This window comes from Prionailurus viverrinus, unplaced genomic scaffold (assembly GCF_022837055.1).
Source record: "Prionailurus viverrinus isolate Anna unplaced genomic scaffold, UM_Priviv_1.0 scaffold_75, whole genome shotgun sequence".
Classification (NCBI taxonomy): Eukaryota; Metazoa; Chordata; class Mammalia; order Carnivora; family Felidae; genus Prionailurus; species Prionailurus viverrinus.
Genome location: NW_025927637.1, coordinates 380126 through 396032, shown reverse-complemented (window position 1 = coordinate 396032; position 15907 = coordinate 380126). Strand labels below are relative to the sequence as shown.

At 41.6% G+C, this 15907-nt stretch overlaps 1 pseudogene; it reads left to right on the top strand.

The window, feature by feature from the left end:
- Positions 1–7083: 7083 nt before the first annotated feature.
- Positions 7084–7236, top strand: LOC125159873 (uncharacterized; annotated as a pseudogene).
- The last annotated feature ends 8671 nt before the right edge of the window (positions 7237–15907 follow it).

Here is a 15907-nt window from a genome sequence, read left to right as displayed (position 1 = left end):
TCTGTGTGCTTGAACGATACGGACCCATAGTTTTGTTTTTTCGTGGTGTCTTTATCTGGTTTTGGTATCAGGGTAATGCTGAATTAATTTGGATATTTTCTTTCCTGTTCTATTTTCTGGAATAGTTTGACAAGTATAGACATCAACTTTTCTTCAGATGTTTGATAGAATGTGCTTGTGAAGACGTCCGGTCCTGGACTGTTGTCTCTTAGGTGACATTTGATTACTGAATCTGTCTTCTTGCTAGTAAACCATCTGTTCAAATTTTTGATTTCATTCTGCTTCAGTTTTGGTAAGTTCCATGTTTCTAGGAATTGATCCATATAATCTGGTTTGTCCAGCTTGTTGGCATATAGTTTCTCATAATATTCTCTTACAATTGTTTGTATTTCTGTGGTGTTGGTTGTTCTCTGTCATTGTTATTTATAGGTGTCATTTCTGTTTTCTGATTAGTCTGGCTAGGGCTTATCAATTTCAATGTTCTTTTCATTGAAGCAGCTCCTAATTTCACTTACCTTGTTCTACTGTAGTTTTACCTTCTATATCACTTATTTCTCCTCTGCTTTTAATTATTTTCTTCATGCTGCTGTTTGGGGGTTTTGTTTGTTGTCCTTTGTCTGGCTTTTATAGTTATAAGGTTATGGAGTTTACTTCAGGGTATTTTGTTTTTTGTTTTTTCCTGAGGCAGACCTGTATTGCTATAAGCTTCCCTGTTAGAACTAGTTTTCTTGCTTTACAGAAGTTTGGATTGTTGTGTTTTCATTTTCATTTGTTTCCATGTTATTTCGATTTCATCTTTGATTTCTTGGTTGACCCATTGATTGTTTAGGAGCATGCTGTTTAACTTCCATGTTTTTGTGCCTTTTGCAGATTTTTTTTTTCTTGTTGGAGACTTCTACTTTCATAGCATTGTGGTCTGAAAAGACACATGGTATGACGTCGATTGGTTTGATTTTGTTTTGGCTTGTTTTATGACCTAATATTTTATTGAGTGTGGGGAATTTTCCATGTGCATGTGAAAAGAATGAGTATGGTGCTGTTTTAGGATGGAATGTCCTAAATATATCGGTTAAGTCCATCTGGTCTACTCTATCATTCAAAGTCACTACTTCCTTGTTGATTTTCTGATGGAATGATCTCTCCATGGGTATCATTGGAGTGTTAAAGTGCCCTACTATGATTGTATGACTATCAATACTTTAGGTTTTGACTGTTTTGTGTACTTGGATGCTCTCAGGTTGAGTGCGTATATGTTTACAATTGTTCTATCTTTTTTTGGATTGTACCTTTTATTATTATAGTGTCCTTCATTGTCTCTTGTTACAGTTTTCTTTTTAAATCTATTTTTTTCTGATATAGGTATGGCTACTGCAGTTTTCTTTTGATACTTTAGTTCTATAGTTAGCCTCTTGTAGGTAGAAGATAGATGGGTCCTATATTTTATTCATTCTATCACCCAGTGCCTTTTATTATGAAGAGAGAGTGCACAGGCATGGGATGGCAGGGTGGGGGAGTGGGGGAAGATAGAAGGAGAGCGAGAGAGAATGAGAGTGAGGATGTATCTTAAGCAAATCTCAAGCTCAGTGCAGAGCTCAGTTGGGACTCAATCCCAGGATCCTGGGATCATAGCCTGAGCCCAAATCAAGAGTCGAAATCTCAAGCGATGGAGCCATCCAGGTGCCCCTATCTGTCACCCAGTGCCTTTGATTTGAGCATGTATTCTGTTTCCGTTCAAAGTAATTGATAGACATACAGTTGTCCTTTTATTACTTGATGTTGGTTGTTTCTGAATCTGTCTGATCCTTTCTTCTCTTTCTCTTTTCTATGGTTTGCTGGGTTTATTTAGTAGTGCAGTTGAAATTGCTTGTCTTTATACTCTGCATATGTATTAGTGGTGTTTGATTTGTGGTTATTATTAGGTTTGTACCTAACCACTTCTGCATATAGAAGTCTATATTAAGTTGATAGTTGTTGAAGCTTGAACCAGTTCTTTACTCCTCTCCTCCCCGTGTTGTAGATATGTAGTGTCATATTTCAAAACCTTTCATATCGTGGATACCTTGGCTGATGTTTTACAGATATATTCATTTTTATTGCTTTTGCGTTTCGCACTTTAATACTGTCACTTTAGGTGTTTCTTTTCCACTTAAAGAGTCTCCTTTAACATTTCTTGCGGGGGTGGTTTGTGGCTTGTGAACTCGCTTAGTATTTATTTGGCAACCTCTTGATCTGTCCTTCCATCTGAATGATAGTGTTGTGGATAGACTCTCTTTGGCTGCAGATGTTTTCCATTCAGCAACTTTACCATACCTGCTGCTCACTTACGGTTTCAAACTTTCTTCTGAAAAACATCCAGTGATAAACTTATGGGGTTTTTTCTTGTAGGTAACTGTCATCTTTTCTTTTCCTGCTGTTAAAATTTTTCTTGATCATGACATTTTGGGTTTTAATTACTACATGACTTGGTGTAGATCTGCTTCTGCTGAATATTTTGGGGGTTCTTTGTGCCTCCTGCTTCTGAATCTGTTTCCTTCCCCGATTGAAGGAAGTTTTCATCTATTGTGTCTTCAAATAAATTTTCTGGTTCCATTTGTCAGAATTCTCAGAATGAGAAATAGGACAGGAAAGACCTATTGAAGCTTCTCTGATGAGTCACTGGATTTGCATGCGTGGAGGATACATTCGGGACTCAAATGAACAACCTACCTTTAATTTCAAAGAACTAGAAAAAGACAACAATCTACGTCCAATGTTCTCAAAACGGAGAAAGGAATACATATGAGAGTGGAAACCAATGAAATAGAGACCATGAAATCAATAGAAAATAGGAAGAAGACCAACAGTGGGTTTTCGAAAGAGTGAAACAAAATTGTCAAGACTATACATAGACTATGCTAAGACAGAGAGACGACCCAATTCAAAATAACTATAAATAAAAGAGAAGACATTACACCTGATACCAAAGAAATATAAAGGAAACAAAGAGGCGACTATGTGCAAATTAGATGCCAGCAAACCACTTACCTAGAAGAAATGGATAGGTTCTTAGAAACACACAACCTACCAAGACTGTATTAGGAAGATATAGAAGGTTTGCACAGACCCATTAAAGGAAGACTGCATCAATACAAGAAGATAACCAATGCAAGTAAATTGAGTTAGTAATGGAAATTCTCTCAGGGAAGAAAAGCCCAGGAACAGGTGCATTCACTGGTGAATTTGAACAACCGTTGTAGAAGAAACTAACAGCAGTCCTCTCACTGATTAAAAAGGGATAAACACCTCCAAACTCATTTCATGAGACTGGAATACCCTGGTAGGAAGCCAGAAAAGGATACTACTTGAACAGAAAACTATAGGCCAGTATCCCCGTGATGAATATAGATGAATAATTCCCAATAATATACAAGCAAACCAAATTCAGCATCACCTTAAAAGGATCATTGACCGTGATGAAGGGCTTTTTTCCCTGTAAAGGAAGGATGTTTCAGAAATGCAAATCAATAAATGTGACTCCTCACATACTTGAATGAAAAAAAATCAACCAGAAACCAGAATCTTAAGTATAAATAGCAAAGGCAGGGTTACTAGAAGGGAGGTGGGCAGGGGGATGGGTTTAATGGGTGATGGGCTAAGGAGGGCGCTAGTAGTGAGGAACACTTGGTGTTGTATGTAAGTGATGGATGACTACATTCTATACCTGAAACTAACACTACACTGTATGTTAACCAACTGGAATTTAATTAAACACTTGAACAAATAAATTCTAAAGAAATACATAAATAAATTTAACCTAAAATAAATAAATACATTTTAAAAATTAAAAAGAAAACTCATGTGACGATGTCAATAGACACAGAAAAAAAAAGTTCTGAGAAAATTTGGTATCCATTTGTGCTAAAAATCTCTTTAGAATTCTGTGTAGAAGGAACATATCTCAACATAAGAAAGGCCATGTATGTGAAGCCCACAGCTAACATCATACTCAATAGTGAGATTGTGAAAGATTTTCCTCTAAGATCAGGCACAAGACAAGGATGCCCTAGATATGTGAAGGGGATTGGTTGATGCAGGCTTCTGTTTATGGAATGAATAAATCACAGGTAGAAGACATAGCATAGGGAAAATAGAGAATGGTACTGGAGTGGTGATGCATGGTGAGAGACGATAGCTACACCTGTGTTAGCGTAGCAGCATGTATACACTTGTCCCATCACTATGTTGTTCATCTGAAACTAATGTAACACAGTGTGTCAGCTATTCCCAAATAACATGATTTTTTAAAAATAAGGTAAAGGAATGAAATAAAAAGTTTAATGTAAAAGAACCTGTTCCTATCTAATCAAGAAATGCAATAAAGTTCCAAAATAGAAAGTCACAGATCAAATTCTGTAGCATTCCTATACACTAACCAAATTATCTAAGAGGGAAAGAAAACAATCCCATTTACAATAGCATCAAAACCAATAAAATTTATAGGAACAAATTTAGCTAAGGAAGTGAAAGACCTCTCTACAGAAAACTGTAAAACCTGTGTGCAGAAATGGAAGAAATTCAATTTGTATGAAAGAAACAGGAGACTCCGCCCACCAACTCCAGTTATACACCACAGCACAGGAGAAGTGCCCTGCAGGTCCTCACCACACCAGGGACTATCCAAAATGACCAAGCGGAAGAATTCCCCTCAGAAGAATCTCCAGGAAATAACAACAGCTAAGGAGCTGATCAAAAAGAATTTAAATAATATAACAGAAAGTGAATTTTAGAATAATAGTCATAAAATTAATCGCTGGGCTTGAAAACAGTATAGCTGGCACAAAAACAGACACATAGACCAATGGAATAGAATAGAAACCCCAGAACTAGACCCACAAACGTATGGCCAACTCATCTTTGACAAAGCAGGAAAGAACATCCAATGGATGTAAGTTTTATGCAATTAGAAACACATATCTTCAAATGTATTTGGAACCACAAAAAGACCCCAAGTAGCCAATGCAAGAAAGAACAAAACAGGTGGCATCACACTTCTTGATTTCAAGCTGCATTCTAACACAAAGAAATCAGTTATGTCATTGGCATAGGCACACACACACAAGGCAATGGAATGGAAATTGAGAGCCCAAACTAAAGCCATGCATGCACAGTCAACTAGTATTTGACAAGGGAGTCAAGAATACTCAGTGGAGAAGAGTAGTCTCTTGAATAACTGGAGCTGGGAAAATTGGATAGTCACATGTATAAGATTAAAGCTTAGCACCTTATGTTACATCACTCCAAGAATTAACTTGAAATGGATTAAAGATGTAAACGAATGATATGAAAACAAAATTCTTCCTCACCATTTCAGCTCTTATTATGCCAAGACGTAGCTGTTGAAGTGGTGAAGGGCTGGATAGAGAGTAGTCCTGGAAATAGAAGCCTGTGTGTGTGAAACAGACTTTCTTTAGTAGTCTGTAATTATCCCCCTGATGCTTTAAGAGTAGCCACTTCCTTCCCTACATTTTCAGGCACAGCTAGTACCATGCTTGCTGCCAGCAATGCACTGCTTTGTCTCCACAAATGCCTAGAAGCTCTAGGTTGGACCCATTGGGAAGGGTGGAGTTTTGTGGCAGTAATGCTGCCCTGTTGAAACCAGGTGGAGGGGAAGGAGAGAGGTGCCATTCCGGCTTCACTGGGGTTCAGGTATGTTAGTGTTGGTGTTGGATTTTTCACCTTTTACTCTAACACATCTCAAAAGTTTAATTTCTGTCCGGCATGTCAAAATGGCTTCCAGAACAGTTCCTCCTTTCTCAGAAGTGCCCTCCGTGTCATACCCCGTTGGGCTGCTCTTTATCACCATCCAGGGTCTTTGGGCCACCACCAACTTCTCCAACCTGGTGGCCTCTGGGACCTCACCCTCCACCTCCACCATCTGGAAAGATGATTGAAACAGTATGAGTTGACTTATAAAACACGTTTTGTCTTTTTACTTGTTGAGTGTTTGGAGAGGATGCAGTGATGGCACCACAGGGCTTTCAGGTTAGCCTGAGTGAGGACAGTGTAATGTGCTTCCAATTTCTCAGGAAATGAATGAAATGGGCAGTCGTTTCCACCCAGTGAGCTGGGCAACACATGTCTCTGAGAAGGAAAGAGGCCTTATACATGCTGACTCCCTAGGATGTAGCTTGTACAGAGACCATGTGCTGGGCTCTCTGAGGGATGAAACACACCCCTAACTTTATTTCTAGCTAGTTGAGACCTGAACTGTTCACAGATGCTTGATTAGTTATAAAAACTCCTGAACCAGGGCCATGTAGACCTTCCTCAAAGGACAGGATCAGATCTCCCTCTTGTCCTCAAGGGTCACCTGAGGCACCTGAAAAACCCTCTGCCCCTAGTACGGGACATGAGAATGTGAAAGAGTTGAATATAATGAAACCTGTTGCGGATGGTTTGTTTTTCTTGCACACAGTCTATGCAAGTCAGAATCAACTTCCATCCCCCTCCATCTTTTATGAGACCTAGGACATGGTGCAACTCCCATGGGGAATATCAGTTGTGTCTCTACCATGGATGCAGAGAAAGACAAGGTAAATTCTGTTGCCTATTTCAGTTGCAATGCTTTCTGGAAAATTTATCTGACCTTGTCTGGTTTTCTATGCCCTCTGGTATTTTTACTGTTTGATTTACATCCTCACAAGCCTCCAGACTTCTCCAGTTTAAGATCATCATGTTAGCTAGTGCCTCTGGACGCCACAAGTGTGTGGAGGTGGAGGACCACGTGGCTATCACTTTGTGTTTGTGGAAATAACTTGAGGAGAATGACACTTCACTGCACCCTCAAGTCTTCTGGAGCATGGGACACCTTTCTCACTTTCTTTGCATGGGATTATCCTGATTATTTTCATTTTTTTTCCTATTTCAGAGTAGGCCATGAATTTGTTCAGAATGTCTGCTATGAGCCTCGTGACTGGAAAAGATAACAACACTTTCCAACATTATATTGTGTGCTTTGTGCAGTGTTGAGGGTTCTTAGTTAAATTTCAGAACTCATTACTGGTCCTTCTGTGTTGGTCAATGTGCAATAGAGAAGTTCTCCCAAGCTTTGCGCAGTGGCAGTATCATAGCCAATGAGGTTTATCCGAGGCGCGATTATTGCTCATCGAGAATTTCTCCAGTTGTCCCCTAGGTGGAAATACTCTGAATTTTCAGAAGCGGCATGTGTAATCGAAAATGTACGTGGAACTTCAGTCGTGAAGGGAGAGAATCAGTGATTACCTGCAGGGCCAGTAACTCACAGAGTTCTTCAGTTGTATTTATATGAGCAGGTTCAATTGTGTCCCAGGAACAGTTGCAACTGGTACTTTGTCTCATGATGCCTTATGGGAGTTTTACACCTGAAATTGAGACATGTTTCTGTTCATTCTTTTACGTAGAATTTCTACCTCCCTTTTACAATGGGACAAAATAGCTCTGCAATTCATATTGTATTTAAAAGCTGAATTACCTGTGAATTAAGGTAAACACTCTTAAGACCATGAATGTGCACAGGTAACGTGTTTCTCTCAGAAAACACATTTCTAGGCCCCCTGCAGGACTCCAGGAATCCCCATCTCCTCAAAGGTCTCTGTGCCCTTGCACAGAAGATGTCTTTGTCAGTGAGGGAAGCAGAGTAAGGACATGAATGGGATGGCAATTTGAGCTTTGACCCTGGGGTGGCCCTGAATCTCTGTGTGGTGCTGGGCTTTTCTTTCATTCCTTCATGTTTTGTCTGTTCTCAATGTGTAAGTAAAAAGTCTGCAGATCTGGTGGAAGAGGGGTGTCCTGAACACAGATGCCTGCCTCTCTGGAATACGTTCCTTTATTAGACTGGCATTACTGCCATCAATCTTCAAGAATAGGATTCCTTGGCTTTCTGCATTTGTAACCATGTGCAGTGATGTGTGGAGACAGTAGTTTCTCCTTGTGCATCTGGTACCTTCAGGCTGTAGGTGGGACCTCATAGGAGGTCCTCGTGAGACCTTCAGGTTGTAAGTGGGATCTCGTGGGAGGGTAGAGTTTTCTGGCACTGATGCTGCATTCTACTAGAACCCGTGAATGAACAAGGGGCCAGGTGCTGACACCTGCTTCATTGTGTTTCAGCTCCTGTGGGCGTTCTACTTCTGTCTGTCATACCAACATACCTGTCGCTTCTGTTCTGTAGGTCCTTATGGTTGCAAGAGGACCTCCTCTTTTACCAGGTCCACCCTGCATGCCCTCCCCCACAGATCCCCTTTATCACTGTTCATGGACTCTATAAGTCACCACCAGCTCATTGGTGCCCTCAGTGACCTCCACCTCGACTATTTGTAAGATGATCTGAACAGTATGAGTTGACATGTTCAGCATATTCATCTACTGTCTTGTTGAGTCTCTGAGAAGATGTAGAGATGGCCTCACAGGCTTTTCAATGCAAGGGTGCTGCTGACTGAAACACTGTTAAGATTCCTCAAGTTTCTTAGGCCATACATATGTTGGGCTGTGCCTAAGTGTGTGTATCTCTGTGAGACTAAATGCGACGAAAGGTTGTAGATTAGCTGTGTGGCTTCCTTGGCTTCAGCCTGAGTCACACTCTTAGCGGGGAATTCAGGGTTGACCAGGAAATGCCCCTGCTGGACTCCTGTCACCGCAACCCTGAACCTACTTTCACCACCCTGCCTGAAGGTTTGCATCTCCGACACTTCCCTCACAATTTCCTGAGGCTTTGCGTGTGTTCCTCTTGTCTCAGACCTAATGCCAGCTCTCAGTGGGGAGAGCCTCAACTCAGAGCATCAGCTTTGTGATCTGAGAAGCAGGGATAATGTTGATCTCTGAGGTCAGCGCGATGAAGAGGTGGTTAAGCACATGAGGAATTTGTAAAATATATGGGATGAGTGAGCACTCACCCTTTTCAGCGTGGAAACGAATGTATCTGCACAGAGAAGATCATCAACAGATGTTCATTCAATTTCATGAAACTAAGGGTATAATGCCTGAGGCTGAGAGATTGGCAATTCTAGTTTCAAAGGATGCAACAAAGATTCCTGTGTGTTTTCTATTAAAATTCAGGTCCTACTTTACAAGGAAGGAAAAGATAAGTATGAGAATATGGATGTTCAGGGATCTGAAGATAATCCTCTTCCATTACAGGTAGACACACAAATGCACCCTGACAAATATGTGCTCATCCAAGGCCACAGATGTATCGAAGAAGAAAAAACGCATATAGAAGAACAGAAGATCCCTTTGCAATAACTCAATCACTTTGACATAGAGGGCAATCAGTTTGAAATTTGAAGAGCACACTGAACCATTACAAACCAGCTGTGGTTATTATATATTTAGAGATGGGGTCTAATCTACCCCTTGGTCTGAATGCTTTCCCTGTCCACCCCGTCCCCTCCACATTGTCCTTCCTAATATCCCCTAATACACTTGTCATAGTTGTGTTTCTATGTCAGCGTCTGCCTCCAGGAAAATCGACACTCATTCCCCATCAAGTGTACACTTTGGCGTTCTTGTATATGCAGTTAACAAACAGGTAGAATGTATAGTATTGGTGTACGAAGACAGATCATTGTTTGGGGTTGTATTGCCTGGAAGGGACCAATAGTTCCATCTGAGGGGTTGGATACATCCTTTAGGGAGATATGGTGGTGGTTGTTCATGTATAGATTGATGCTCATGAGCACATGGCACATGTGCTAGTTGATGTGGTTTGTGCTGATGAGCAGGGCAGGTGTCTGTCTCCAGGAAAGGGTCTCTTCTGATGGTGAGGAATGGATTCAGGAGACCAGTAAGGAGGCCCTGCATTAATTCAGCTTTTGCGCCCTTGTGCACCTTACCAGCTGCTACCAATAGCACCAATCCAGGTGGCCTCCAAGGGGGCAAATGGCACAATTTTTGTGGCGAGTCACATGGTGTCCCATAAAGCTCCCCCTGAAGCCATATTGAGGCATGGGGAGGGCAGAGGACCATGGTCTGAGAAAGGTTCCTTCAACACAATCCAGGGAGAGTTGGGTGTAAGCATACGGCTCCTTCTACATCAGCCAATCCAATCTACATCAGGGACCCTGAACCCTGTGAGCTTTTTTTTCCTTCCAGCTTAGGGAAGCAGCCAGCCCTCCAGCAGCTTTTGGGTCATGGCTGGGCCACCAACGGTAAATGTCTGGCTGTCCACATTCTGCCAGCATTGCTTTAGCAAATGTCAATATGAGCAGCTGCTGTATGGGGGATTCTCCTCCATTTTGATCAGGGCCTGGGACAAAACATGACGAGAGAGAGAGAGACAGGAGTTCCCTGTGCTCCTGGACAGGGCTGCAAGCACAGAGCAGATAGCCTGAAGCCTGGGGAGAGGTGGACAAAGAGGTAAGGAGAGAGAAACTGGATGAGTGATAGGGGAATTGGGCAAGACCTAGAGAGTGAAAGAAAGAAACACAGAGAGGTGTGGTTAGAGAGAAACAGAGACAAAGAGGAAGTACAAGGAGAAAAGTGGAGCCCTGGTCCGGGTATGTGAACGGGGTGAGATGAGCCAGGGGAGAGGGGATGTGTGAAGTGGCTCTGAGTGCTGGGGCCGAAAGGGCTGGTATCATGGGCATCATAGTTTCATAACTCTAAGACTCCAACATCCCTGGGGTCAAGCTCTGCAGAGGCCATTGCAATCGAAAAGATGGGCATCCGTCATTTCTACTGGAATTGTGGGGCTCAGCGTTATGTTCTGTCATGGAGACAGATGTCTTCAGGGAGAATGTGCTGCTCTTTGGCAGCTAAACTCCAGAGCCCGCCCTGTGAGGAGGTGTCCCGGGGTCATCTCCCTCACTGCCCCAGGCCCTGTTGGATTTCCCCCCTCCCCCCCCCCCCAACCAGCTGGCGTTCCTCATGTTCTGAACCCAGGCATGAGACATTGTGTTGCCCCCAGGTTCTGCAGTCTGGACCTGGCAGAGGTGGACTGTTGATATTGATTAAAAAAAATATTTGACAATAAGGTCCATATTCTCCCTCTGGAACGAGCGGTGTGCATCCAAATCGTGGGTTGCTATCCTCCTGTCCACAACCAATCTGAGGATTCCAGAAGGTAGGTGAACCTTTTAAAACACCATAGTCTTCTCTTACCTCATTCAAAGACAATTTCTTTCCCAGTTTCTTTTAATTTTGAAGAGATGGCAATTCCTAATTGAAAGCATAATGGTCCTGTAGGAAATTGACCTACATGAGTGATGGGCATTATTTCATCCATCCGTATCCCTAAAGCACATTTCATTGGAAATATAAGCCATGGATACATGTCATAAATTCATAACAGATGTGTAGCTCCTGTAAGTTGCATTCTGACCTTGTCACATATGTGTCATCAGATATTATTAGTGACTTTTCAGATAAGCTCTAAACATCAAGATGGTCATGTTAGAGAATCTGGTATATATGGAATTTCACAGATTCTAAATTAGGAATGATTTTTCATTTTTAATGTTCCTATTTTTTTCCTTTTGTGAAAGAGCCCGAGCTGGGGATGGGGGAGAGAGTGGGAGATACTGAATCTGAGGCAGGCGCCAGACTCTGAGCTGTCAGGACACAGCGTGACGTGGGGCTCAAACTGATGGACTGCAAGATCATGACCTGAGTGGAAGTCGGACGCTTAACCAAGTAAGCCACCCAAGCGCCCCAGGAATGATAGTTTATTGGCAAAGAAAGAGAAATTAAAGATAGCGTAAAGGATGTCGACTTTTAATTGAAATATTCTTCACACATTTGTTGTATTAGTTTTAGACATACATTGTAGTCCTTCCATATGTCTATAAATTATGTTGTACTTAAGCACAAGTGTAGCTATCCTGTGAAAGTATGCAACAGTATTATTACAGGATTGACTCTCTTCCATTGGCTGTCCCTTGTATCCCTAGGACTCATTCATTCCGTAGCTGGAAGCCAGTATCTCTCTCTCAAAGGTGTCCATTCTTTATCTAACCTAAACACTTAGGTGGTAAACACAATAACCTCTTGTTCATCATGTGTAATTTGGTGGTCTATTTTTCTGGGAACATTGCTTAAAGCATTACAAATGATGCCATTACCTTAATAAATTTGGTTTCATTCTTCACTCACAAGAACGGAGAAGGAAAAGATTTCTTTGTGCCCTAGGTCCTGTCACTAAGACCCTTCCCAGTGTAGAGAACAGGCTTAGTGGCCCAGAGCACCTTCGGTCCCTCAGCTGAGCCACCAGGGTCTTCAACATTGCAGGAATTCCCATGGTGGCCAGCAGAGAGAGCTCGAGCACCACAGACCCAGACGGGCGGGTTCCTCTGCCTGGGCAGTGATGGCCAGTAGAGGGCGCAGCATCGGCTTTTCTGACCCAGGGCACCTCAGAGCAGGAAGGGCTTAGACTGCTCTCAGAGGACTCAGGCCTCTGCTGGTGCCTCAGCACAGAGAGCAGAGCTGCATTTCCAGCAGGTTCTGCCACCCGCCCCAGGGGAGACCTTGGGAGCTTAGCAGAAACTTGGCATCTCCTGAGTCGCCAGAGAGAAGCTGCCTTGTTGTACTGAGTGCTGAGGAGGGGGCGCCGGGTGGCTTCCCTGGTCAAGCTGGTCGCTGAGCTGCACAGGCCTTTGCATTTTCTGGGCTGTTCCCATGTTTCATTCCACCCCTTCCCAGACAGTTTTTGAACAAGACGTATTTTACCAAAGGACTTGTGGATTGAGGGGTCCCACGACATCACCTCATAGATGCAGTCGATGGTTTGTTCCAGATCCAGGCTTGTTTCCGACAAGGAACCCTAACAGAAATTCAGAAGCACGGGAGCTGCATTCAATTAGGACGTGGATACATGAAATGCTCGTCTCACGACCTTCTAGAAGAAGGAGCTGGGACCCATGTTCCGAGTCCTGCTGGAACCAGAGACCAAGGTAAGGGCACAAACTGTCCCACACATCATACATGCTTTTTAAAAATGTTCATGGTTATTTTCCCAACTTAGTGAAGTGATTGAAAACTACAGAAAACCTGGTAGGTAGGTGTCATTAACCTTATGTTATCTTTTAATTTAAATTCCAGTGAGTGAAGACACAGTGTAATGTTAGTTTCAGGTGTCCAATATAGAGCAACACTTCCACACGTCACCCGGTGCTCATCCCAGGTGAGCACCAGCAACAGCTTCTTAATCCCCAGCAGCTGTTTCACCCATTCCGTCACCTCACTGTGGAAGCCCTCAGTTTGTTTCCTAGTTAAGAGTCTGTTTGTTTGTCATTGTGTCCTTCACCGCCCCCCCCCTTAAATTTGTCTTATTTCCATGTGTTAGTGAAATCATCTGGTGTTTGTCTTTCTCTGACAGGCTTTTTTCACCCAGCATAACATTCTGTCGCTCCTCCAGCTCGTGGCAAATGACAAGATTTCATGTTTTTATGGCTAAATAATATTACATTCCATATACTACATCTCAATTTATTCATCAGTTGATGGATGCTTGGGAAGTTGCTGTAATTTGGTTGTTGTAGAAAATGCTGCTGTAAACATCATGGTGCATGTATCCCTTTGAAGAATTATTTTTGTATTCTTTGAGTAAATACCTCTTAGTGAAATTGCTGGATCTTAAGGTAGTTCCATTTCCATTTTTTTTTTATGAATCTCCATGATGTTTTCCAGTGTGGCTGCACCAGTTTGCATTCCTACCCACAGTGCAAGAGGGTTTCTCTTTCCTCACATCCTTGGCAACACCTGCTATTTCATCATTCATTGATTTTAGTCATTCTGAAAGATATGATGTGTTATCTCATTGTACTTTTGAGTTGTGTTTTCCTGAAGATCAGTATTGTTGAGCATCTTTTCATATGTCTCTTGGCCATGTGTATGTCTGCCTTGGGAAAATGTCCATTCGTGTCTTCTGCCCAGTTTTAATCGGAATTTCTCCTTTTTTTGGGTGCTGTATGACTTTATTTGTTTTGGACACTAAGCCTTAATCAGATGTCGTGTGCAAATAGTATTCTGTAGGTGTTTTAGTTTTGTTGATTATTTCCTTGGTGACAGAGCTTTTTATTTTTACGAAGTCCCATTATTTTTGCTTGTGTTTCCCTTAACTCAGGAGATATATCTGCAAAGATGTTTGTACAGCCAATGTCAAATAAGATACTGTCTGTGTTCATTATCCTCTGGGATTTTTATGGTTTCAGGTTTCACACATAGGTCTTTATCCATGTTGGATTTATTTTTGTGTATATTGTAAGAAGGTGGTCCATTGTTGGTCTTGTTTGGTTTTGCAGGTTGCTGTCTAGTTTTTTCCAAAACCATATGTTGAGGAGATTCTTTTTAAGTGTATGTATTTATTTTTTAGAGACAGAGATAATGCAGAAGGGGGCAGAGAGAAATGGGGATTGAGAATCCCACACATGCTCTGCACTGCCCTGAGATCATGACCTGAGCTGAATCCCCAATCACACGCTTTGCAGCCTCCCATGTGTCCCAAGACTATCTTTTTTTTCCATTGGATATACTTTCCTGCTTTATTGAGAATTAATTGACCATATAGGTTTGAGTTCATTTCTGGGTTTCCGTTCTATTGATCTCTGCGTCTGTGTTGTTGTTGTTGTTGTTGTTGTTGTTGTTGTTGATGTTGTTGTTTTTTGCCAGTACCATACTGTTCTGTTCAGTACAGCTTTTTAATATAACCTGATGTCTGTAATTGTGATGCCTCCAGCTTTAGTTTTCTTCTTCAATTTTGTTTTTGCTGTTTGGAGTCTTTGTCGTTCCATACAAATCTTGGAATTATATGTTGTAGTTCTGTAACAAATGTTTTTGTTAATGTGATAGGGATTTCATTACATGTGTAGATTGTTTTGAGGAGTGTAGACATTTTAACAGTATTTTTGCTTCCCATCCATGAGGGTGAAATATATTTCCTTTTCTTTTCGTCCTCTTCCATTTCTTTCATCAGTGTTTCATAGCCTTTAGAGTACAGGTCTTTCACCGCTTTGGTTAGGTTCATTCTAGGTATCTTGGGGTATTTGGTGCACCTGTCAATAGGATTGATCCCTTACTTTCTCTTTCTGTTAATTCATTACTCGTCTATAGAAATGCAATAGATTTCTGTACATTGATTTCTGTATATTGTGATTTGTGGAATTCATATATAAATCCTAGAAATTTTCATTGGAGTATTTCATGGTTTTTATAGAGAGCATCATGTCAGTTCCAAACAGCGAAAGTTCTACTTCTTCCTTGCCAATTTGGATGCCTCATTTCTTTTTTTGTCTGATTGCTGTAGCTAGGACTTCTTGTACTATGTGGAATAATAGTGGTGACGGGTCATCCCTGTCTTGTCCCTGACCTTGGAGGAAACACTTTCAATTTTTCCCCATTGAGGATGAGCTGAGCTGTGGCTTTTTCCTAGGTGACCTTTATATGTGTAGGTAGGTTTAGTCCAAGTCTACTTTGCTGAGGGTTTTTATCATGAATGGATGTGACATTTTGTCAAATGGTTTTACCGCATCTGAGGAAAGCATCATATTGTTCTTATCATTTCTTCTAATACTGTGGTGCATCATGTTGATTGATCGGCGAATGTGGAGCCACCCTTGCAGCCCAAGAATATATCCCACTTGATTATGGTAAATGATTCTATTAATGTATTGTTGACTTTAATTTGAAGGTATTTTAATGAGAATTTCTGCATACATACTCTCAGGCTATTGGTCTGCAGTTTTATTTTAAATTTTTAAACATTTTTTTAAAATGTTTATTTCTTTCCTTAGATAGAGTACATAAAAGTGAGGGAGGGGCAGAGAGACAGAGAGAGAGAATCCTGGCCATGCTCCACACTGTCAATGCACTGTCCAATGTGGGACTGGAACCCACGCCCCGCAAGATAATGTCCTAATCCAAAATTAAGACCTGGACAGTAAACCGACTGAGCCACACAGGC